At 40.5% G+C, this 26,052-nt stretch overlaps 1 pseudogene; it reads left to right on the forward strand.

Moving 5' to 3' along the window:
- The first annotated feature begins 651 nt into the window (after positions 1-651).
- The window catches only part of LOC136713215 (ADP-ribosylation factor-like protein 13B pseudogene), a 33,931-nt pseudogene continuing 8,530 nt past the window's right edge, over positions 652-26,052 (forward strand).

Here is a 26,052-nt window from a genome sequence, read left to right on the forward strand (position 1 = left end):
TCATACATTGGTGCCTGTTTTAAGGGACATACGGACTTTAGCCATCCGGTTTTTCAGGCGATCACACTTTTTTTTCCATTCCCAGCCCTTTAGACTCCCGCAGCACCAACGCCGCTGAACTTAAAAAGTTTAAAATCGGGAAAGTGATCAACAATGCTGATCCCACGTCTCCCCTTAACCGACTCCAAAAACTCCCTTATACTCTGTGTGCTGTAGCCCCCTTTGAGCAGCGGACTGGCAGACAGACAGATCAGAGTCACTCCCCTCCTCATCGCTCTCGCCGGCCCCGCTGCCCTCCGCAGTCCCGGCCTCAGCCAGCAACTCCCACCTGCTCGCAGTGCAGACACCGCGCTCCACGTCCTGCTTTTCTGCGACAAAACTGCGTTTCGCATCACTGTCAATGGGTCTACCCTTCTTCTCACGTTTCCGTTTAGGAAGTTTAAACTCCCCTTTCTCAGCCGTCACCTCCCCCTCCATTGCCACCTCTGCTGGCCGAATCTCAAGCGCCGGATCCGCCATAGACCCCTCACGAGCAGCGTCGTGGGAAAAACCTGCCTCCTGCAGAGCAATCTCACTCTCAGGCATCACAGTAGCAACCACAGCCAGAGCCACAGTCTCCCCACTCTCATGTCCCACACACCCCAGTACAGCATGTACTACCTGTACCGGCACCCCGTTCCCACAAAGCACCCCAACACCACAAATCCCAACCTTCGCACCGACACCCGACGGTCCAGCCCGCTCCCCGTCCTGCACACCCGCCGGTCCGGCCCGCTGCCCGTCCTGCACACCCGCCGGTCCGGCCCGCTGCCCGTCCCCGGTCCCTGACCCAGACTCTACGTGCCCTCCTCCACCGCAGCACTGCCACCCCCTTCTTCCCTCGATCTCCTGCAGTTCTTCGCAATATGACCTTCACGGCCGCAGACAAAACACTTCATGAGATCAGACGTAGCGAACACAACATGGTCACAGACATCCAATCGAAAACGAAAGGCAACATTCAACTCCCCGTAGGTATCAGGAAACAACATATACAGCGGCCTACGAAAAGATACACCATGTTTCAGCTCGGGACTTTTACACCCAGCGGTATCATAGTGATATCCGACATAATCTGCCCGTGTCGGCTCAGCTCCGTGATCAAAACGACATTGGAAATATATGGCGGCACATTGGAAATAGTAACTTTCCGAGCTGGGACTGCAAGCGGCAAGACAGACACCAGGACTGCATCGACAACTAAACCCTCCAGAACCACTCTCCGCACTAACGCTTCATTAGCAAGAAAAACAACAGATTTATTCATCCGAGATGCGGATTTAATATTCCCACACCCCACCACTTTCCCCAATTCAATGACGCATCTTTCTACTGGGACGATCGCATCCACAATAAGTTTAATGCCGTGACGGCGAGTCAGGTTACTAAACCCCAGTCTCCCCAACTCGGGTGTAGCCATGGCGATCGCTGACAAAAGTCTGCTTCCCTGCACAAACCCAAACAGTAATACACTTTTGTACCACCCAAACCAACACAAAGAAAGAAAAGGCAAGAAGGAGAGAAGAAAAAACGGGGAAAAACCCCACTCACTCACTCACTCACTCAAGCTCTGCGCACTCCTCCACACTCCCGCCACACATGCACACTCCCGACAGACACCACGGTAGACAGACAGCAACAGACGATAGTCGATAGATAGATAGATTAATAGCATATTAAATAGCCTAATATTGTGTGACCTATAAGACATGGCGCCAAGACAACAGCAAGCCTACGCTCGCTGTCACAGTAAGACATCACTAAAGGTTTGGTCATGTGACTGAGCGAGATGCAGTGCCGATGAGGACAGCACTGCGTGGGTACAGCAGGTTGAAATACCACACGGCCTGTGAAACGGTCATCGGGTGAATTCGGGGAAATGTATCCTGTCCTGGCAATGCTGGGAAAGATTGCCTGCACAATTCCTGCGTCCAGTGTGCCTGCAGAGCGTGACAAGGTGACAAGGTTGATGAGAATTGCAAGTTGTGACAAGGGGTTGCATGGCTTCAACTTTGCACAAGCAGCGGAGCACTTCTATTCAATGAAGTCGCGCCGCAAATAAACGGGAATTTGACAAACGCAGAATTCGGACCGACCAGCCTATTATTTTTTAGACCTAATTTTGTCTTCATTTAGCTTATTTTCAAGTTATTTAATTTGACGGGCTTGGAATGCAAAGAGACGTACATTTAATGTAGGCTAATGTCTTTATTTTATTAACAATAGCAAGGCTATTGGTTTTATTTTATTGTTGTAGCCTATATGCTTGTGAAGAGTTCATTCTGCTGACTAAATAAAATACATTTGTTGGATCATAGTGTTTGTGTTTTATTGCTGTTTAAATGTAAGCTATTATATGGCTATTTAAAACATATGTCCGATAATTGTTCTATATGACCGGAATTCAGGAATGTTATTGGCCATGTTGCCCATAAAAAAAAAAAGGCTAGCACAAACTCTGCTTAGATCACGGTATTCAGATATGAATTCTGTGAGGGAAATTGCAAGAAAACTAATAGTTTTACCTAATGGAATACAATCCTCAATTAATAGATGCAGAGAAAGTGTCAGCTGTGTAAACATGCGGCAGAGGCAGAAAAAGGAACATGCATTACAACACCTTGAAGATCAAAGTACATTTATAAAGATACATGAAATGCATTCCATTTTCAGCTCTTTCGAATAAACAGTATTTGAGATGAAAATCAAATCAGAATTTTACAGTGCCATTAGTAAACGCCAGCAGAACAGCTATTCATCGGGTAAATGAGATCAGCAATGCTGGACTTCAAGATTGTAATGTGTTCTTGACACAAAATACCTTTTACTGGAATCCCATCCCTTTCCAGGGATTGGTAGTGGACAGCTCACAGTGGAATGTGTGTCCAGTGATGAGACAGGACAGACTTGTGCTACCCAGACAATTGGGCTGTGATTTGATCCAGCTTCTGAAGTATTATCTATACTGCCTGTAGTGCTCAATAATTACTATACTACTACTACTACTACTACTACTACTACAACAATTTTACCCAGCATGTGTGCATTTACCTTTTACCCTCAGCCTGCTCCCGCTCCATTTCCAGGTGGGCCAGCAAGGACCTTGCCTTTTTCTGTCTCCTTAAGATTTCAGACCTATCCCCGTTGATCTCATTTAAAGAAGAAGAATTCTGGCATCTTGTAAGATGTTCCCTCATTCATGGATATATTCTGATGGCTCTTCTCAGTCTAGTGCCGAGAGAGAAAAAGATAAATTGAGCAAGAGATGCTGACAATTCAAGTCAAGCAGAAGGTAAAAGACAACACTTTAGGTAGTGGAACAGTGCTCATTATGTAGGCTACAGAAACCTGTTACTGAGCTTGTATTACCTTAGACTTGAAAGAGCAGTCAACCTCGAACCAGGAGCCTGGCCTTTTGGATAATTCTTTTGGATTCTTAACTTACTGACTGTGGCCCATTCATCTTTGGGATTCCCTTCATTGTCGTACACAGACCCTGTGCTAGTCTTTACTCTGACAGGATGAGCACCACATGCCTGCTTTAAGCTGCAAATAGCATTTCAAGCAGTTTTAACACCCCATTATGAGGCCTCATGTTAACAGTTCCTGAGAGGGGACAGCCTTGCAAACTGAAGTGTGTCTTAAGCACATGGACTTGTCGGGCTCAACAGTGTGGCAGGGTTTAATTGATTGTGCATGACAGTGATTAATGCATTAAATGGGCCAAACAATCTTGCAATAATAATTTTGCTCTTGGGACTTCTTTGCATTTTTGGTTTGGAACAACGCAAGACCGAGTTCTCGAATTGCATAATCTCTTAGTAGCTCATTCTTATGTGAGGTGGGATTGCATTGCACAATAATAATATCCCCTCTCAAACTCATTAGATAAGTATTTTCTGATTTACCATGCACAACGGAAGCTTCCCTGGAGACTCATTAGCCTGTCTCATTTATTTATTTATTTTCTACATTTTATTCCCCCCAGTTTCTTAACTATGGAGCAAAAATGACATTTTACAGCCACAAGGGGATCTTTGCTGTTTTTCTAAGATGTCCCATGAGATCTGGAAGGCTCAACTGGCTGATTGGTGCAGTTGTCAATTATTTTCTTTGGAATTAATGCATCAGGTTTTCACATTTGGAAACTTGACTTGCAACCTTTGTATTCTTTATTTAACAATTTATTGCGAAAGCATTGTAAAGTTTTAGCAGTCATTATTATTTAGTTACTTTATCTTCATATGTCTTTTCAATGGTATTTTATTTTAAATCGGAATGCGAATATGATTAGTTTTGGTTTCTCTTGTTTGTAGAACTTAACTGTTACGGTCAGATGGAAAATGCAATTAAAATCCTAAAAAACAGCTTTGGTAAGCTTTGGTCCTGTCTTTTAGGTTAGCTTGTATGTACTGCTTAATAAATATTATAACAAACACAAAGTAAAAACTGCTTTACTGGTCAGACATGTTCCTTTTAGTTATTTATTGATTCCTACCAGTGAAGATTAAAGGACTATTGTACTTGAACCATAACAATGCCATTTCCTGTACTGTTTCTTCAAGGGCAGGGAAGTTAAGATGGGCAGAATGTCAGCTAGATTAAAACGCTCCTTCTTTCAGAGGAGGGCAAGGACACTAAGAAGAGGGTGCATAATTGCAGTGCGACTACTAGTTCCTTATCATCTTCCTGTGTATTTGACATCTAATAGCTATCCTCGTCTCCCCTCTACAGTTCAGATTCTTTAAAGTGTGGCAGGGACTAGATTAATGGATGACTGATTACTGCAGAAGGATAACATTGCTGCAAAGGTAACTAGAAATATGAATAAATAAACTATATCCACGCATGCTCATTTCCCACTCCCTTCCCAGTAGGTATTCTTACACAAATGTCTATATAAATAGTTTAAGTTAATCCTGGACTTCAATGATTCTCCATTTAAAACTGCTATAATCAAACAGGGCAGACTGTAACATTATTGTGGCTGTGAGGCTGAAACCATTTTATTAGAATTGCTTTGTGCAGCTGCTTACCTTGTTGACTGACCATTCACAATTTATAACACTTCACATATGAGGTCCTCCAAAAACATACCTCAATAACTATAATATAATCCTGATTCAAAAATTCAGGAGATTCAGGTGAAGTCTGAATTTCTAAAAAACAATGTTTTATATAGAGAGGACAAAAGAAAAGGTAAGTATTGCATGTAGCACAAAAGTTATTTTAAATATTTAAATAGAAGGTCAGTCTTTCAAACAGCAAACACAACATTGTTCTTTCTAGCAGATACAGATACAATCTGCTCAACATAGCCAACAAAATCATTTCAGATTCTCAGACACAGAAAAATGTACATAAAAGCAACCCAAAAAATAAGCTTCTGCAGCTACTTCTATTCATTAGAAAGAAATGCCCAGAATCTAAAAAAGGATGTACACTTTGTCTGATCAGTGACAGGAATCATGAGTACCGGTTTGTACGTTTGTTTCCGGTTAAGGGGAACTTTGCAATCCTGTCCGGTCTCAAAGTTGCCTGGTGACTATTATTGTTATTATTTATTAGTTGACACCATTTCCCAAGGTGAATTACAGTCACCAAATATACAGCTTTAAAAATAGAGCAAGAGCTATTAAATTACAATGTATTTCTTAGGCAGGGCAATTTAAAAAATGTGACAATATATCACATTATGTTTTACATACAATTTCCCATTTAAACATGTTCTTTTTTTACTGGAACAATCTAGGTGAGGTACCTTGCTGAAGGGAACAATGGCAGTGTCCCGAACCTAGGAATGATCCCACAACTTTCCACCCAGGAGGGAGCCCTGACCACTACTCCACTAGTAATATATTACTTCACTCCCAATAAGAGTAAAATGAACTTGGGGCAGGTTAGCGGTAGTTTATCATGCCATATTATCATGCCATCTTTAAAGGCACACCGACCAATTGTTAAAACCCACTGGGAGCATTGAATTGGTCTCAGACCTCAGGACTACATGTTACAGGCTATATGATTCACCCTGCTTTCCTTGTGTGGATTTTAGCCGCATAAGCCAGGGTGCTGGATCCTGGTCCTCTAGGGCTGTATTGGCTTAAGGTATTCATTGTACGTCAACTCCTAACTGCCTAGTTCAACTGATTATTGGCTTAATTGGACAAATTTGACCACTTTCCTTATTATTAAATTATGGGTGATTGAAGGAAACCTATAAAACCTGCTGGACTGCAGCCTTCCAGGACCAGACATCAGCCAATTAGGAGTCGGTTCTTTGATATTTTGTTAATGTATATTATATTTTCATCTAAGGTGCTGGTGGCAGGTTTTATATTAGAATGGTAGAAAAGTAAGTATTCAGATTCACAATTATCCCAAGTCTGCCATAGTTAGAAAAGGATCTGCACATTCCTGTCAAGCTGAATGTTAACAGGAGATGCCTATACTTCAGTAGGGCTGCGTTTTTCATGAGAGCATGGATTCCATTTAAAGTCTTTCTCATGCAAACATTTATTTCAGTCGAGAACTTTAGGGCTTTAATAGCCTTCTTCATCTTCAACGACACCACAGCCAGCTAGAAGTGAACTGGGAATTTCATGAAAAAGGACAATTATAGTACCCAAAGAAGTGCTTCCTTGCTGTGCTACTCTGCAGAAGAAAGTAGCAGTCCCTCTATCTGAAGAACTGCTAATGAAATGGCCCAAGAAGAGAAAACATCAAGCTTTATGTAAGGTACTCCTCCAGACTGCTGGAGTGTGTCTGAAGAAAGCTGGAGAACTGCCACAATAGCCACTCCTAGAGCTGTTGAACCTCTGATAGAAGAAGCAACAGTAATTAACACTTCTCCATAGGAAATCTCTCAACGTAGGGAATTAATCTATGTCTCACTCCAAGTAAATTAGGATTCTTGTCAAGTCTTGTTTGGCAGCCCTAATTTATTCTCCTTTAGTTGTCTGTGATAACGGGCAAAATCTAAGCCTGTTCTCCTCATTCAAGAACTGCAAATACGCACAATCAGTGTTTAGCATCTAGAGTCCATTTCACACTAGCATCCTCAACCCGTGTCAACCTGGTCACATGACATTACTGCGAAACAAAGACCACACCGACATCACTGTGAATCCTATTACAGTGATGACAATAAAAGTGCATGCCAACAGTAACAGCACCAGTCCTACAAAGAGCATCCCTGTCACAACGTATTATAGACCCAGCTACTTTATTTAAGCCTACTCTTTATTATTGGATAATATTGATAATAATACATTCTTGTTGAATTTGTGTCATGTTAGATGCTGTTTGTTTTGTTTTACAGAAGATGCTTTTAACCTGCATGTTGTGTTGCATAGCAAAGTGATATCTGGAGTAAGTACAATAAAAACATTACTGTTAAAAGAGTAGAATGTGAGTGTTTGAATACATTAAATAACCCTCAGGCTAGATTTTATCTATAACTTATCATGTTCTCTATGAAGGCATCTTTTCTGCACACTTTTTCAATAAAGGCCTCCACATGCGCAATTGTTGTTCATTGCCATTTTCATTTCTAGTTACCGGATCCTCAGATTAGTTAAACCAATAACTGCTCAGGTGAATCAAACCTTTTTAAAAAGTAAAGAAAAAGAGTGCAATCAATATAACTCGCTTACACGTTCTGTGCATTCCTATATACATTTATATCGAGATTTTATACTGCCCCTCAAATAAATAAATAGATACAAACAGCCAGACACTAATCACCACTACATTGATCCAAAGTGTATGATACTGAAGTAAATAGAAAAAATCCACATCTTGTTCATTAAACAATCCTTATACATTTCTTTAATTTACTTGTATTCTTCCCGAAATAGAAAAAAAAAAACACATTACTTCTGGGGCAAAGACAAGAGAGAATTATAAGAAGTTTGTTTGGTGAATAATTATCCAGCTGCTACAACCACTTGTGTTTCGATATGACAGTAAAAAGAAGCTGCATTGAAATTAATTGAGCGATTTTTTAAATGTCATTTTTCAAGCATTATAATACTTTTTAATTTTAAAGTGAGCACTGAGGTTTATATATATATTTATATACATGCCCTGCATATATATTTATATTTAAAAACTGTGATTTCTGCTAACAAGTGTATATGAATATAAAAGGTTTGTTTCAACCAAGCTGTAATTAGTTTAACTGTTCTGAGGATCAACTGAGATTTGCATTTCACTCGGCAAAGAGTTTGAAAAAGCAATTTAAAGACTAACAATCCAAAGTATAACATGGCTGAATAGGAATGTATTATTATTATTCAATAAAAATGAAAATATCGAGTTCTTGGGTCTTAAAGGGGTTAATGCAGTGTAATGGTTGGCGCAGGGATGGAGCTCTTACTTGGATAGGTGCTATGTGTTGCTAATTTACCCAGCTGGACTTTAAGCTTGCTTTGAGATACAGAAAAAGCCAGACTTCTGTCAAGTCATCCTGAAAGGTATCTGGTTAACTGGCAGATCAGAAGACTAAGGGCCGAATTAAAATCAAAACTCTGACCCACCCGCTAATAACAAACTACAAACCTGTACATCATAGTGGTTACATTTGTGATTAGAAGAAAGTGGCATCTAATTGAAAATGAAGCCACAACTGAGTACAGCAGTAGTTTTCTATTAGCGGATGGGTCAAAGTTAATAATGTACATTGTATAAAAATGTACCAGATTAATTAATCAGTCTTATTAAACAGTAAGAGAAATCTAGTTTTAGTTAGCTAAGGTTAGCAAACTTAGATATCAGTACTGTTATATTAACTATAGCTTCTTACTAAATAATGTTACTCTTCTGCCTTGAGTGATTCAGCATGTTATTCGTATGATGTATAAGTTATTTAAATGTAGCCTAAGTTATTTAAAGGTTGGTGTACTGGTGCCTCCATGCAATTTTAAGTTATTCAAATCTAAATTAATTTTAAATTGTCAATGGCTTGGTGTTGCCACAATATACATCTATACGTTTTTAGTACATTTTCTTGTTATTTTCATTATTACTGTATCATAATCTTATTTTTTATTGGATGGGTTTGCGACACACACACAAATATGGAAATGAATCTTTCTCCACTTGGTTTTCACTTAAACTGAATTAAGGATGTCTGCAAAGAAATAAATAATAATAGCAATGATAATACTGTATGAGAGTCTCTGGTTTGCTCAGTCCTGGAATTGTTTACCTCAGTGAGTGAGTGACATCTACATTCGCCATCAATAAGAGCACAGTCCCATCAAGCTCCAGGCCTGGACATAGCAGTTCTAACCACTGGTACAGCTGTGACTGTGATGATGTTTCATATGGATTGAGTAACAGGAGGGGTTGGTTGACTCATATGAAAAAATAAAAGGGGAGAAAATATTCCCATCTTTTTTCAAAATACAGGAGACTAGTAATCCAAGGAAGAATTATACCATTATCTACAATTCTACAGACAATGTTGGAAATGGGTTGCAAATCCAAGGGTAATTTGTGTGAAATTCTGCTACCTGATGTTTTACAGCCAATTGGTCTCATGTTAGATGGTATGTTTGCAAATCAGGCAAAGCTTTATTGTAAACATGTTTTGTTCAAGAATTAATCCAATACACAATGAAGTCATATATGAAAGAAAAAAAACACTTATCATTGATTTGATCATGGCAGTGGTGGGTAACCTAAATTAAGCAATGGGCCGCAAGTCCAGGTGTCAAATAACTGCCTGTGCAACAAGACCCCTTTACCACAATTACAAGCCACAAATGCTACATTTAAAAAATAAAATAGCAATATCATGCAATAAATTCATATCAACAATCTATTAAAGAAGTAACACTGATACAAAATAAACAGTTGTCATACATATACTACTTTATTCTTAATTTATTTTTTGGGGGGTGGAAGTGGATGTACTTTGGGCTACATTAGGCCTGCAAACCACAGAGGGACATGGGGGGTTCAAAGTGGGGGGAGGTTAGCAGTGCATGCAGGTGGCAGGAGGGTGGATGCAGGGGTTCCATCTGTCCATAGTGTTTTGGATTATTCTGTATTGTAGATTGTGATTTGTTTTGTTGGCATGTTTGCTTAATTACCACAAAAAATAAATATAAATATTGTTTAAAGAAATTGCTGTTTAATCCTGAATTAATCATTGGCACCCTTGGCACTTAGTGAATTGAACAAACCAGACTATGGGCACTCCAGCCTAACAAAGGTTCGCCATCCCTGCTCTAGAACTGAGCTTCTGGACACGTGATTCAATTATGACCATCTAAGGCCTGATGCCCTGCCTTTTCCTTCAATTATGACATTAGCAGCAGCTTTAATCAGTGGATGATTAACAGCTTGAGTGCTGCCTCCGGTCCCAGTTATGACATCATAAGCGACAGACGCGTCACATCCCCACATGCTACAGGGTCAGGACACACTTGCAAGTGCAACAGCGCCAGTGGATACACCGAGCTCAGGATTTGCATCATCCTTCCAGTTGTTTTCATTTGTATCACCCATCTCAGCGTGTAGAGGAGCGAATGGAGTAGCTAGCAGTCAGTGAAGAGTAGTCAGTGACATTTTCATTCAGTATGATGGTGAACTGTGGCAAATGGGTGAAACGGTTGTGCCAGCCGGCAAGGAAAGTGACCTTAGTGATGCTGGGTCTGGACAAAGCTGGGAAAACAGTGACTCTGAAAGGAATTTTGGGAGAAAATCCAGAAGACGTGGCCCCCACCGTGGGCTTCTCCAAAATCGACCTGAAGCAGGGGGACTCCGAGGTGACCATTTTTGACTTGGGTGGGGGCAAGTCGATCCGGGGCATCTGTCAAAATTACTACACCGAGTCGCACGGCGTGGTGTTCCTGGTGGACTCCAGCGATGTGGAACGCATGAGTGAGAACAGGGACACCCTGGCCGAGGTCCTGAGACACCCGCGCATCGCCGGGAAGCCCGTGCTTGTCCTGGGCAACAAGCAGGACCGCGACGGGGCCTTGAACTCGTCCAGTCTCTCTCCCTGGAGAAGCTAGTGGACAAGTGTCACTGTACAATCGAGACGTGCTGCGCTGTGATGGACAACAGCATGAATCGGGAGCACCCCGTCAAGAGGGGGCTGGGCTGGCTGCTCCGCATCATCCACTGCGAATACGCGGCCATGAACGGAAGGACACGGCCGAGCAGAGGGCCCTGGAGGAGCAGGACAAGCGCGACAGAGCGGAGCGAGTGCGCCGGGTCCGAGAGGAGCGGGAGCGGAGAGAGAGGGAGGAGGCCGAGCGAGAGGGGAGGGCCGCGCCGGAGGAGCAGGCGGAGGATGAGGACGGCATCATGTCCAATCCTTTCCAGCCCATCGCTGATGTCATCACTGGCAACGAGGCCAAGCAGAGGACGGAGGCCAAGGAGAGGAAACGGTGCAGGCGACGGCAGTTCACCTGGCTCCCGGGCCGGCAGACGACGGGGGCAGAGGAGGGGAGCCGTGAGAAGGAGGACAAGCGGAGGAGAGAGGAGGAGAGGGAGAGGAAGCCGAGGCGGTTCCCCTGGCGCTGGGGCTGGCGCAGGACATGCCCAATGATGACGGGCGAGGCGGAGGAGAGCAGCCCCCGGGAGGCCGACAGCGCTGTGTACAGTAACTTCACAGCGACTGAGAGTAGACTACAGCAACACGCACCTAAACCAGACCCTGTGGCTGTACATTCAGGAACGTCATAGCATGCAATTATTACACATCAACATAAAGAAAGTCTGGAGCTCCGGTTCTGCACAAACTTGAGAAACAAACCCGGTTTTCACACAGCCGGCGTCTTACTCACGCAGGCGATGTCTATTTGGGTGCTTTATCGCCGGGAACAAAAACGCTCCTGCTGTTGTTTTGGGAGCCACACGGATCCTGTTCACAGCGCTTCTGAATCCGTGTGTAAAGTATAGCGCCAGTTCATGCGCGTTTCCCCACGACGTTTCCGTTTCGCTCTCCATCTTCCCCCTCACTTCCTGCTCTCGCTGCCACTTCCCGCCAACAAAACCTTGCATGTCTCTCTAGCTCCGCCGCCCGCCCTTTCACCCGCCAGGCGCTCCGATACATATATCAGCATCAATTAAATAACACTTCCCACAGTGCTTCATTTAGTTATCCATCAGGAGCCCATCTGAACACTAGTCCAATTATGATTGCCAGGCTGCCCTACATGACCCCCTGGAAAATAAAACTGCAATCAAGTCCTGAAAAAACATCATTAAACATAGTTTTAAGTGTAATATGGATTTAGTGTTATTGGATTTAATAATATTCAGATTTACAAAGAGTATAACCAAAGTGCACATCCATCGCTTCCCTTTTGTATGCCAATATACATATATTATGCAACAAATCGTGCATATGTGTATGTGTATCATATATGCAAGTTAATGTGTGTGTGTATAATATATATATATATATATATATATATATATATATATATATATTACACAGTGTAAATAAGCATAGTGTGTTGTCAGTACTGAAGTGTTTTAGGCTTGGAACAATCCCTTCAAGTGTTGTCAGATCCAGATTTAAACACAGAATGCATTGTATCGATTTCACAATTTTTATATCACTGTTAAAAGATACCTACGTTACTATGTCCAAACAGAGGGGAATGTAGAGCAGAGTAGATTTTATTTAGATTGTTTTTGACATGCCCGGGTTAATTGCTGCATACAGTCTAGTCTTTCTACCACCGACCAATACATCTAACTTCTGTACATTGTGTGTTTTGTTTTTGTTCTGTGAAAAGTAGGTAGCCAATCTGGACATACAATCCCCGGATAGAGCACCATTATATCAGTGGCCCCAGGCAGCCCCTCCTCCGCCTCCCCATCAGCAGATTGCCGAATCTCTGCTCAAGCATCTCGGGCTCAGTCTACTGCACAATCTCGTGGCAGTGGAACGACAGCGACCTCCGGCACAGAGGTTACAGCTGAGTCGTGGGAGCTTGCAGATGTGGTCGTGCTGCTCCAGCTGTATAGTGAAGAGAGCAGACAGAGGGAAGAGGAAAGGCAAAGGAAGGAGGATGAGAAATTTGAATGGCTGCTGGCAGTGTTGCAAAGGCAGCATGACGAGAAGATGGAGTTAATGAAAGCATGTCTTAGACATTTTAAATAATAATAAGTAGTACACATTTATCCATTTGGTCATATATATTGCAGGTAACCAAGCGTACAATTTTATTGGGGAGCTGCACCACTTTCTTTTTTTAATCTTAATTCTGTTAGCTGTATATATTGTTTTAAATTGAAAACCTTTCCACCCTGTTTCTGATGAAGAGATTAAGGTTTTCATGGCCATTCAAATCCTCATGGGCATTAAACAAATCCCCATCATATCACGATCACTGGTCTTCCCATGAAGAGCGGAGAGAAAAATAGCGCAGGCTGCTCTGGCACTGATGCTGATGTCCCCATTGTCAATGCAAAATCCTGTTCAACCAGCAATTTCCACATGATAATTTCCTTTTTCTTAGGATGCGCATTATATCTATTTATTTATTCAATGGTAATTTAACACACACAGCCACTTATTATAAAGTCCTACCTTCTTGTCTGTCACTTATATTATTAAGTAATCTTATTCTGAAACAAAGCCATAACACGTTTGGAGCTGAAAATGTGTTAAAGGCCTTATTTATCTCCTACTGTTTTCAATGTAATACTTTTATTTCATCATTGTAATGTGTGTTGGGGCAGATATTGCTCAGGCCTAGTATTATTATTTATTTTGTCTTATTTATTTCTTGGCCGATGCCCTTATCCAGTATTGTGTAAAGACCAAAAGCCAGCTGTTTCCTACAAAAACCTAGTTGGAGAGTATCAGAATGCCTCATTATAACGGACAGGAAACAGTATTGTTACTACCCAATAGGATCTGGCATGGCTGAGGCTACTACCAGCATGGCCAATCTTTGCCATCCTACTCCAAATTGTGTTTGATTAATAATTGTTGTGTATCTGTTTGTTCACATTTCTGGAAAAGTAATGCTTTGAAGTTAAGTTCCCATATTGATGCTGACAGGACAAGTCCTCTCCCACATAAATACCCAATATGTTTTTCATTCAGGGCAATTAAAAACACCTATATGGTAGGCAAGTTGTAGTGAGGTAATCACACAGGGTGAACCCAGGACAATAGTATGAAAGAGCCCTGTGTTATCCCAGGCTTCTCTGGATGTGCAATAGGAAGCTGGGTCTCAGTCGTTCTCCTCCTTCCAGCTGGTCAGTCGGGACACCATGTGGCCTCCAGAGCGCCACTGCTCATTGAACCGGCTGCCCGGGTGGCCGAGTGTCAGCCTGAATTCCCCCAAACCCATCAGAAAAGACCAACCGGTGTTTCTAAATATAAATGCAGCTAGAACACTGCCTAAGACAAACAAATAAATGATACACAATAACAAATACCGAGATACAGACAGAACAAGAACTAAAAAAGAACTGTTCTGAACATTTACAACGTGTTTGTTTCCTTTCAGTCTTTCCCCTCAGTTGGACAGATTCCTTTCTAAGACCTACAGTCATGTGTGGCTCTACACACAGAAGTTCATGTACATACAAATTACTTGGCTCTCAGTACAAGACTTGAAGATATCAATCTGGCCCCTCAGTCAAAACTGATATGTAGATAATTATGAATTAGACCCTAATAAAACACATAAGTGATGTGTCTAATGTAAAATGCAAATATGCTCAACAGACCCTGAAAGGGACTCATGGATCTGATGAGGCTGTATCATTGAAATGAATAAAAAATTCTGTAGTTATTGAATTTTACTTTAAAGCTTTTACAGCTCTGATGTCAGGTATGGTTGATCCCAAAATTATGACATTGCTAATACCTTTTGTTTTAATATTAATATGAATTAATATTCCACTTAGGCAATTAGTTAGGCAATGTACCCTGATTATATTAAAAAACAATATTTAATTTTTTACTGGCTGTTAGATATCACCTGTTGCAGGGCAGCACCACTCATCCCATTGGGATGGCTAATGGGAAAGAATGAGTTACAGTGGCAGTTTTAGGGTTAAATGTTAAATTATGGGATAATATCGAAATGCCCTTATAGCATATACCTGCATTTAAAATAACAAAACTGTTTTTATGTTCTGGTATGATTTGTATTTTGTATTACAGCTATTTAGAAATAAACAAATACATTTTGTCTCCAGGGGTAGGGACCTGGGTGGTCCACAGAAATGTTTGTACTGTATTTGGAAAACACTTAGTAGAATGGAATTGGCAGGAAATAGGTCACAAACGCTGTCATGTTCCTTAAATAACTGTAACAATACATATTATTGAATGTTATAGTATCCTGTATTAAAGTTTGTGTTGGAATTCTGGTATATTCTATGTGAATTTGAGGGAAAACATACAGTAAATTATATCAGTTGATCCTTCAGGGTGGAAGAAAATCAGGACAATAATTTCTTCTTGTGTACAAGACACTCAATTTGTAAGTTGAGTATTACATGTACACTTTCATGAATACTCACACATATAGGCCAGTGTGTTCCTAATCCATTTTCCATGTTGATCATATTTGATGGGCATGAATCACGCAGAATGGTTTTATTAAATTACCCATAAGTCTCCCTTATTATACCTCATTTTGCCCTTGCACAAAGGTGTGTTTTGTGTTGCAATGTTCAGGAATACGTACAAGAATCTGTCTAGAGAACAACAGTCAAGCATTGTAGTAAGTTTGAATTAATAATGACTTGTAAAATGCCTAGTGTCACTTCTGCTGTGTCCTTGGTGGTCATGTAAGAGGGACAATTGTGCATTTCAGAAGGAACCCTTCTTTCAGGATAGTTGGTGTTGGTAGTTGTGTGTCGTTTGTGCTTTCCCTGCCCCTGTGTTCTCTGATTAGGGAGGGATGTGTTTTAGCACACTGCCAACACTGAGATCAGCTGCAGCTAGCCAGCCCACATCAGCATTTCCAGTTGCAATATTTAGGTCTGTTTCAAGGCCCTCCAAGCAATGCAGTGGGAACAAACATGCAGAAGTGACTCCTTTACCAGAGACATTTCCTCTTGAATAAGTCACGGAAATCTGAAAAACCCTGTTGTGTAATACCAAGGCATAGAGCTGTGAATTTCAGCAGCCCTGCACCCCCCTTCCACAGGCTTTCCCTTTGGTGGTAACAGTAAATAATGGACCATGAAAAACAAAACAAAAAAATCCCCCATTACATTTTTCAGGAGAAAACATATGTTGCATTGTGTGTATTTCGTTGTTCTCCATGTGAACCTCTCTGGTAGTTTATTTTAAGGCTATTTTAAGTGACATTTCTCCCAAGTCAAACGTGCCCCTGAAAAGTATCTCGCAAAACCTTAATGATAAGAAAGAGAGTAATGTAGTGCATACTAATGGGCGTCGTGACACTGGACTGTAATAACTTGCTTCCAATGCCATTAGTAACCAAGTTAAAAATAACAAGAGATACATATTGATCAGGGACACATACAGCAGAGATTGAACAGGCTACAGTGGGGGAAAAACGTATTTGATCCCCTGCTGATTTTGTACGTTTGCCCACTGACAAAGAAATGATCAGTCTATAATTTTAATGGTAGGTGTATTTTAACAGTGAGAGACAGAATAACAACAAAAAAATCCAGAAAAACGCATTTCAAATAAGTTATAAATTGATTTGCATGTTAATGAGGGAAATAAGTATTTGACCCCTTCGACTTGTACTTGTACTTGGTGGCAAAACCCTTGTTGGCAATCACAGAGGTCAAATGTTTCTTGTAGTTGGCCACCAGATTTGCACACATCTCAGGAGGGATTTTGTCCCACTCCTCTTTGCAGATCCTCTCCAAGTCATTAAGGTTTCGAGGCTGACGTTTGGCAACTCGAACCTTCAGCTCCCTCCACAGATTTTCTATGGGATTAAGGTCTGGAGACTGGCTAGGCCACTCCAGGACCTTAATGTGCTTCTTCTTGAGCCACTCCTTTGTTGCCTTGGCTGTGTGTTTTGGGTCATTGTCATGCTGGAATACCCATCCACGACCCATTTTCAATGCCCTGGCTGAGGGAAGGAGCTTCTCACCCACGATTTGACGGTACATGGCCCCGTCCATCGTCCCTTTGATGCGGTGCAGTTGTCCTGTCCCCTTAGCAGAAAAACACCCCCAAAGCATAATGTTTCCACCTCCATGTTTGACGGTGGGGATGGTGTTCTTGGGGTCATTCCTCCTCCTCCAAACACGGCGAGTTGAGTTGATGCCAAAGAGCTCGATTTTGGTCTCATCTGACCACAACATTCAGATGTTCATTGGCAAACTTCAGACAGGCCTGTACATGTGCTTTCTTGAGCAGGGGGACCTTGCGAGCACTGCAGGATTTCAGTCCTTCACGGCGTAGTGTGTTACCAATTGTTTTCTTGGGGACTATGGTCCCAGCTGCCTTGAGATCATTAACAAGATCCTCCCGTGTACTTCTGGGCTGATTCCTCACCGTTCTCATGATCATTGAAACTCCACAAGGTGAGATCTTGCATGGAGCCCCAGACCGAGGGAGACTGACAGTTATTTTGTGTTTCTTCCATTTGCGAATAATCGCACCAACTGTTGTCACCTTCTCACCAAGCTGCTTGGCGACGGTCTTGTAGCCCATTCCAGCCTTGTGTAGGTCTACAATCTTGTCCCTGACATCCTTGGACAGCTCTTTGGTCTTGGCCATGGTGGAGAGTTTGGAATTTGATTGATTGATTGCTTCTGTGGACAGGTGTCTTTTATACAGGTAACGAGCTGAGATTAGGAGCACTCCCTTTAAGAGTGTGCTCCTAATCTCAGCTCGTTACCTGTATAAAAGACACCTGGGAGCCAGAATTCTTGCTGATTGATAGGGGATCAAATACTTATTTCCCTCATTAACATGCAAATCAATTTATAACTTATTTGAAATGCGTTTTTCTGGATTTTTTTGTTGTTATTCTGTCTCTCACTGTTAAAATACACCTACCATTAAAATTATAGACTGATCATTTCTTTGTCAGTGGGCAAACGTACAAAATCAGCAGGGGATCAAATACTTTTATCCCTCACTGTATGTAATGGAAATAAATGCAGTATAAAAACCCAAGGAAAACGGAGATGAGATGAATCACACATTAAACTTCAATCTGCAAATAACTGAGACCCAGCGAAGGGCAGTGGTCATGGATGATCAACACTCTTGAGCAAACACAAAGCAAAAAGATCAATATGACTTATTCTCTGTGCATCTCTAGGTAGGATTAGACTTGTATTTTATAAAGGCAAATGCTGATGTTGTTGTTGGAGTATAAATACATAATTGTATGCTCTGGGTCAACATTGACAGCTCTAGGATATGTTATATGTAAGACCCATGCATTTCACTGCTCCTTTGAACTGTAGTTCAATTCATAAACTTTCAATCCAGTTAAATCAATCTTATTATTAATTCAGCAAAGCATTACATTCTGTGATATTAGAAAATACCTCTCAATTATTAGAAAACAGTTTTTATGCTGTTATTATCCAGATCAGTTACATCCCTGTATTACTATACTATAATGTGACAGCTCCAAACAATGCAACAATTACTTTAATTACTGTAATAGAAAATAATAATCCTCTCAAATGAAAACTTTCTCAGCAATAAAAATTGCTCATGAAACAAACAGAAAATTCGAAGAATGCAAGATAAATACAATAAACAAAACACATGTAAATGGCCAAGCTGACAAAAGTCCAACAGTCAACTGTACACAGATATAAAGTAGTAAAGGTAAGCTCCACTTCTTAGGTTAAAAAAACTAAATACAGCTTACACAGAAGGTAGTACAAACACATTCCACCTGCAAAGCGTCTTAGTAACAGCAACTTTTCATATCCTCGAACTAGGGTCTACTAAGGAAGACCAAGAGCAAAGAGAGGAGAGGTGGGTACACACTTAACACTATGAAACTGAAACCTTTTTTGTGTTTTATAATTCAGTATGTTATGTATATACACAATTGTATACTTCCTATGATAACATCTCAATCAACATACAAAGATTTATGATAAACACATTCAAGTTACACCTAGATATAAGCTAGAATGTGACCCAATGCATCGGCTACAGAATGTCATTACAGCCCCCCCCACATAATTTGCAACTATTTGTCATATATATTGCACACATGCAGTACTGTGCAAAAGTTTTAGGCAGCTCTGAAAAAATGCTGTAAAGTAAGAATGCTTTCAAAAAAAGACATGTTAATACAGACGTGCTCAAATTTGTTGGTACCCTTACAGCTCATTGAAATAATGCTAATAATTCCTCCTGAAAAGTGATGAAATTAAAAGCTATTGCATTATGTATGCTTGCATGTCTTTGGTATGTCATAGAATAAAGCAAAGAAGCTGTGAAAAGAGATAAATTATTGCTCATTCTACAAAGATATTCTAAAAAGGCCTGGACACATTTGTTTGTACCCCTTAGAAAAGATCATAAATAATTGGATTATAGTGATATTCCAAACTAATTCATTTTTTTTAATTAGTATCACACATGTCTCCAATCTTGTAATCAGTCATTCAGTCTAGTTAAATGGAGGAAAGTAGTCACTGTGCCGTTTGGTATCATTGTGTGCACCACACTGAATATGGACTAGAGAAAGCAAAGGAGAGAGTTGTCTGAGGAGATCAGAAAGAAAATAACAGACAAGCATGGTAAAGGTACAGGCTACAAGACCATCTCCAAGCAGCTTCATATTCCTGTGACAACAGTTGCAAATATTATTCAGAAGTTCAAGGTCCATGGAACTGAGCCAACCTCCCAGGGCACGGCCGCAAGAGGAACATCGACCCCAGATTGAACAGAAGGATAGTGCAAATGGCACCCATCAAACCTGAGAGCTGGAGCAGTTTGCTCAGGAAGATTGGGCCAAACTACCTGTTAACAGGTGCAGAAGTCTCATTGAGAGCTACAGAAAATGTTTGATTGCAGTAATTTGCCTCTAAAGGTTGTGCAACAAAATATTAGGTTGAGGGTCCCATCATTTTTGTCCATGCCATTTTCATTTGTTTTATTTACAATATTATGTTGAAAAACTAAATCAAAAGCAGTCTGATTTCTATTAAATATGGAATAAACACTGGTGGATGCCAATTACTTTTGTCAGTTTCAAGTTATTTCAGAGGAAATTGTGCATTCTTTGTTTGTTTGTGGAGGGGTGAAGAACCCACTCTTGATGTACAGAGGATAAAGTATTTATTTAACATGCCTGGCCTGAAAGGCCCTGACATGGAAGCTCTCCACATGAGCGGAGTCTCTCTTGGATATACTGGGAGAGGTCCGGTCCTGTGGTCATCATAGCAACTGGCTCTGTTGATATATTGGTTTTTCAAACATTAATATAAAACATTAATACTGGCTCAAGGGGTACCAACAAATTTGAGCATGTCTGTAGATTATTTTTATCAATTAACTAAATGCGAAGTGAGTGAACAGGAGAAAAATCTAAATCAAATCCATACTTGGTGTGACTACACTTTGCCTTCAAAACAACATAAATTCTTTTAAATACACTTTCACAAAAGTCAGGGATTTTGTAGGTATATAGTCAGGTGTATGATTAAACAATTATACCAAACAGGTGTTAATGATGGGCAGCATGGTGGCGTGGTTGTTAGCGCTGCTCCCTCACAGCTCTAGGGGTCCTGGGTTTGAGTCTTGGCTCAGGGTGCCTGTCTGTGTGGAGTTTGCATGTTCTCCCTGTGTCTGTGTGGGTTTCCTCCCACTGTCCAAAGATATGCAGGTTAGGTTAATTGGCCACTCTAAATTCCCCAGTAGGTATGTGTGTTGCCCAGCGATGGCCTGGTATCCCATCCTGGGTGTATTCCGGCCTTGTGCCCTATGCCTGCCGGGATTGGCTCTGGTGTCCCTGTGACCCTTACCAGGATAAGCGGTTTTGAAAATGGATGGAGGTGCTAATGATCATCAATTCAATATGTAGGTTGAAACACAATCATTAACTGAAACAGTAACAGCTGTGTAGGAGGAATAAAACTGGGTGAGGAACAACCAAACTCAGCTAACAAGGTGAGGTTGCTGAAGATAAGTCATACACCATGGCAAGGCTGAGCACAGCAGCAAGACACAAGGTAGTTATACTGCATCTGCAAGATCTCTCCCCGGCAGAAACTTCAAGGCAGATGGGGGTTTTCAGATGAAGAAGCAAAAAGAATTGGGCAACGTTGAGGACTGTAGATGCAGTAGTCAGCCAAGAAAACATACTGCAGTAGATGAAAGACACATCATGCTTACTTCCCTTCGCATATTAATAAATATAAATAATATTACTCTATCTGGGCTTAGTTAAAACTTCAACTCTTTGCCTTAAGGGAGCCAGTTAAAACAAATGTGATGTGATGAATGCTGACACAAGCAGTGCATGTAATATTCAAAATGTAAAAAATGAGCAAAGGAAGAATAAAAACATACATCTGTGTGGTTCCCAGAAAATGGATTACCCAATGATTATTATCCATGGGATAGATTCATAAAGTAGAAGTACATACATACAGAACAAAATGTGAAAACTGTATTAGCTTTTTACATTTTTTGTATATATTTTTTGCAGGGAAAGCTTTAATGGTAGTTTCATTATTGTGGCAAGGAGTTGAATTAAGTTGCAGTGGTTTTTTTTGAGTCCGTGTGTCAGCACTTTTACAAAAGGCTTCCCATTTGAAACAAGACTCCACCCTGTGCACAGCAGCAGAGGGACACAGTTGTTTTAGTAGGAGGGGTGTCAGTTTGACTCCAGTGTGTATATTGTGCAGTGCTATTTAGATTTCAATTTTCAGGAATTTCAGGAGTGGCAGGTAACCAGAAAGAGGTGGGCTTGAAATAGGATGATGTTCTTTCTTTCAGAAAAATCACTTTAAATATGCTGAAGGGGGAATTCATTATTATTATTATGATTTATTTGTTTTTGAATTGGCAGTTTCTAGAATCTTTTTGAATTTTGAAATTATGACAGAAATGTAATTTAAGTTGAATTAAGTTAAGATACTCTTCTATCGTTTACACACCAGCAAGATAATAGTTACAATCAATGCCAATGTGTTCAGTGTGGACATTTGCGGTTTATTTTACCCATCCAACTTCCAACTTCCAGCTATAAAGAAGTCCTGACGAAGGTGTGAGCAGCAGCGAAACATAGATTTTTTTCTATTCAGATGACTTTCTAAACAAAGCAACTGGCTTAATTATTTTTTGATGAACTGGTATAATAATAAATATAGACAGTTGGTCCTCCATGCACGTTGTTCCAATTGACGTCTTTTCGAAAGAATATCACTGTTGGATTACGGCACAGTTGAAAGGGAGAAATCGACTCCCTCAACAGAGAGTCAAGGAACACTCAGGGCCCAATTTAATTAGAAAAATAATAAAGCTTATAGTTTATTCAACTATAATAAATTGCTCCAGAGATGGCCAGTCAGGAAACCTCGTCTAAAGTTTTTCTAATTAATATAATATAGAAGATTACTCATTTGGTTGCTAAGCAACTATATTGATGTCAGTTAGAACATAAGAAAGTTAACAAACGAGAGGAGGCCATTCGACCCATCATGCTGGTTTAGTGTCCATTAATACCTGAGTGATCCAAGGAAACTATCCAGTCTATTTTTAAATGTTCCCAAATTTTCAGCTTCTACCACATCGCTGGGGAGTTTGTTCCAGATTGTGACAACTCTCTGTGTGAAGAAGTGTCTCCTGTTTTCCATCTTTAATGCCTTGAAGCCCAATTTCCATTTGTGTCCCCGGGTCCGTGTGTCCCTGCTAATCTGGAAAAGCTCCTCTGGTTTGATGTGGTTGATGCCTTTCATGATTTTGAAGACTTGAATCAAGTCCCCATGTAGTCTCATCTGTTCCAGGGTGAAAAGGTTCAGTTCCTCAGTCTCTCAGTAGGACATTCCCTTCAGACCTGGAATAAGTCTGGTTGCTCTCCTCTGAACTGCCTCTAGAGCAGCGATATCTTTCTTGAAGTGTGGACCCCAGAACTGTCCACAGTATCCAGATGAGCTCTAACTAGTGCATTGTACAGTCTGAACATTACTGCCCTTGTTCTCTATTCTACACTTTTGACAATATACCCTAACACTCTGTTTGCCTTTTTTATTGCTTCCCCACATTGTTTGGATGGAGAAAGTGAGGAGTCCACATAGACTCCTAGGTCTTTCTCATGCGATACTTCATCTAGTTCTATTCCTCCCATAGTGTATTTGTCCACATTGAATTTCATCTGCCAGGTGTCAGCCCACAACTGAATATTATCTAAATCCCTTTGAATAGCCTGTGCTGCCGAGATTATATCTGCTGAGCCACCTATTTTAGCATCATCTGCAAATTTGACAAGTTTGCTAACTATCCCAGAGTCCAGATCATTAATATAGATTAAAAAAGCAAAGGCCCTAGTACTGATCCCTGTGGAACTCCACTAACAACCTAACTCCAGTTAGAAGCAACTCCTCTAATCGACACCCTCTGTTTCCTATACATCAACCAGTTCATAATCCATCTACTTACATTACCCTGAATGCCTACAGCTTCCAATTTGAGGATCAGTCTTTGGTGTGGAACCTTATTAAAGCTTCCTGAAAATCTAAGTATATCATATCATATGCTTTCACATGATCTACAGCTGCAGTTGCATGTTCAAATAATTCTAATAAATTAGTAAGACATGATCTGCCTCGTCTAAACCCATGTTGACTATCTCCAATAATATGGTTTTCATCAAGATGCTCCTCTTTTTTCTGTCTAATATTTTTTTCCAACATTTTACAGGTGATGCAGGTGAGACTGATTGGTCTGTAATTTCTTGGCTCAGTTTTGTCCCCTTTCTTGTGGATTGGTATGAGATTTGCTGTCTTCCAGTCAGTTGGCACATCCCCTGTTCTAAGTGTCATTTGGAATATTTGAGTTAGCGGCCTATAAATTATTTCCCTAATTTCTTTAAGTACCATTGGAAATATCCCATCTGGCCCAGGTGATTTGTTTGTTTTTAATTCTGCTAGTCCCTTTAGTACCTCCTCCTCATTTATCCAGGTTTCACTGGACTGATTGTTAACCTGTGGCATGTTATCAATTTTTTCTTTTGTGAAAACCTCTGTGAAATACTCATTTAGAACTTTTGACACATCTTGTTCGTTTTCCATGATACTTCCATTTGTGCCCTTTATCTGTTTCACTTCCTCCTTTATTGTCCTCTTGCTGTTGTAATATTGAAAAAAGCTCTTTGCATTAGTTTTAGCTCCTAAAAGAGCTATGTTTCTTTCTATTTCCCTCTTTGCTTTCCTGATCTCTTTCTTAAGGTCTCTTTGCAGCTCAACATATTCTATGTATTTTGTTTTGTCTCCATCCCTTTTGTATGCGCTATACAACATTTTCATTCTCTTGATATTTTTTGCATTCTTCTATTAAACCATTTTGGGCAATATTTGTTGGTCCTCAATTTGCTATGTTTTGGTACAAATTTCTCCTGAGCCTCAAGTAGTATAATCTTAAAATATACCCATCAATTTTCAACTGAATCTGTATCCAGTGTGCTCAGTCTAAGTGCTGCCTCATGCCTTCAAGATTTGCTTTTCTAAAATTGTAGACCATTGTTTTAGACTTGGTCCTTGATTTTTGAAAGAATGCCTCAAAGCTAACCATATTGTGATCACAGTTTGCCATTGGTTCTCTAACTAGTGTCCCTCTGACTCTATCTTGGTCATTTGAAAAGATCAAGTCAATGCATGCACTCTTCCTGATTGGTTCCCTGACAAAGTCCCGAGAAACTGCTGATTTCCAATGAACATGATGTCATTCCAGATGTTCTGCGTGTGCGTCACTGCCAACGCCCCTTTAGCTATTTCCATAACCGGTGGAGTTCTAGAATCGGGGGAAAGGAATAGCCAGTTTATATGTGATGGCAAACTAATTAGAAGTGCTTACAGTGGAGTCGACAGTCAACATGTGGGCAAACAATCTCGCCCGCCCCCGATTTTCTCTAATATTTATTAATGTATCAGCAGACGCCATCATCCAGAGTGACCTACAGTTTACACAAACATTTCACAAAGTACAAAGTGCAGTAATAAGAACCAGTACGACATACAATAAGCAACCCCCAGCAGACTGAGGATCATTGGGTGTCCAACGACACAAGGTTACAAATGTTTTGCAATTGAATGTAACTTTCACTTTTTCAAAAGTAACTCTATCCCTTTATGTGAATAAAATTACAAATTAAACAGTACTGTAACATTAAACCTTTGTAATTGTTAGGCCTACAGCTTAAATGTGAGTGTCATGTGCCCAGAAACCATGTGACAACCAATGTTAGAAGCTGCCTATTGAAGTTGCACTTTGCTTAAAATACATGATTTCCAGTAAATAGTTTTCATTACAGTCTTGTAACAAGGGAATTGCTTCATTCCCATACAAACATTCAGACAAAGATAACCACCCACAACTGATTTCCAAGATGTTTGCATCCAAAGGAACAATAGGAGGAAATGGTCATGAGAATTGTTCCTTGCTAAGACTACTTCCGTTAATTATGGGAGGAGAAGTTCCAGAAGTTGATAAATCTTGGGAAATTCTAATGGATCTAAAAGAGATAGTTGAACTTGCATCATCGCCTAGGTTCACGGATGAAACTATCCAGTACTTGGAATGCAAAATCTCTGATCACAAACAACTGCTGAAATAAGTCTTTCCTGACTTTAGATTACGTCCAAAGCACCACTATATTGAACACTACCCTCACTACTACTAGGACAATGCGCTTTGAAGGAAAACATACATTTTTCAAAAAAGTTGTTCTTGAAATTCTCAAAATGTTAAGAACATATTAAAGACCCTAGCAACGAGACACCAGAAAATGATTGCATTCCACCTCAGCTCACCATCTTTCTTCAGACCAGCAGTGCAAGCTTCTAGCATCACTGCAGTATACACCGATCAGCCATAACACT

Source organism: Amia ocellicauda, chromosome 2 (assembly GCF_036373705.1).
Source record: "Amia ocellicauda isolate fAmiCal2 chromosome 2, fAmiCal2.hap1, whole genome shotgun sequence".
Taxonomy (NCBI): Eukaryota; Metazoa; Chordata; class Actinopteri; order Amiiformes; family Amiidae; genus Amia; species Amia ocellicauda.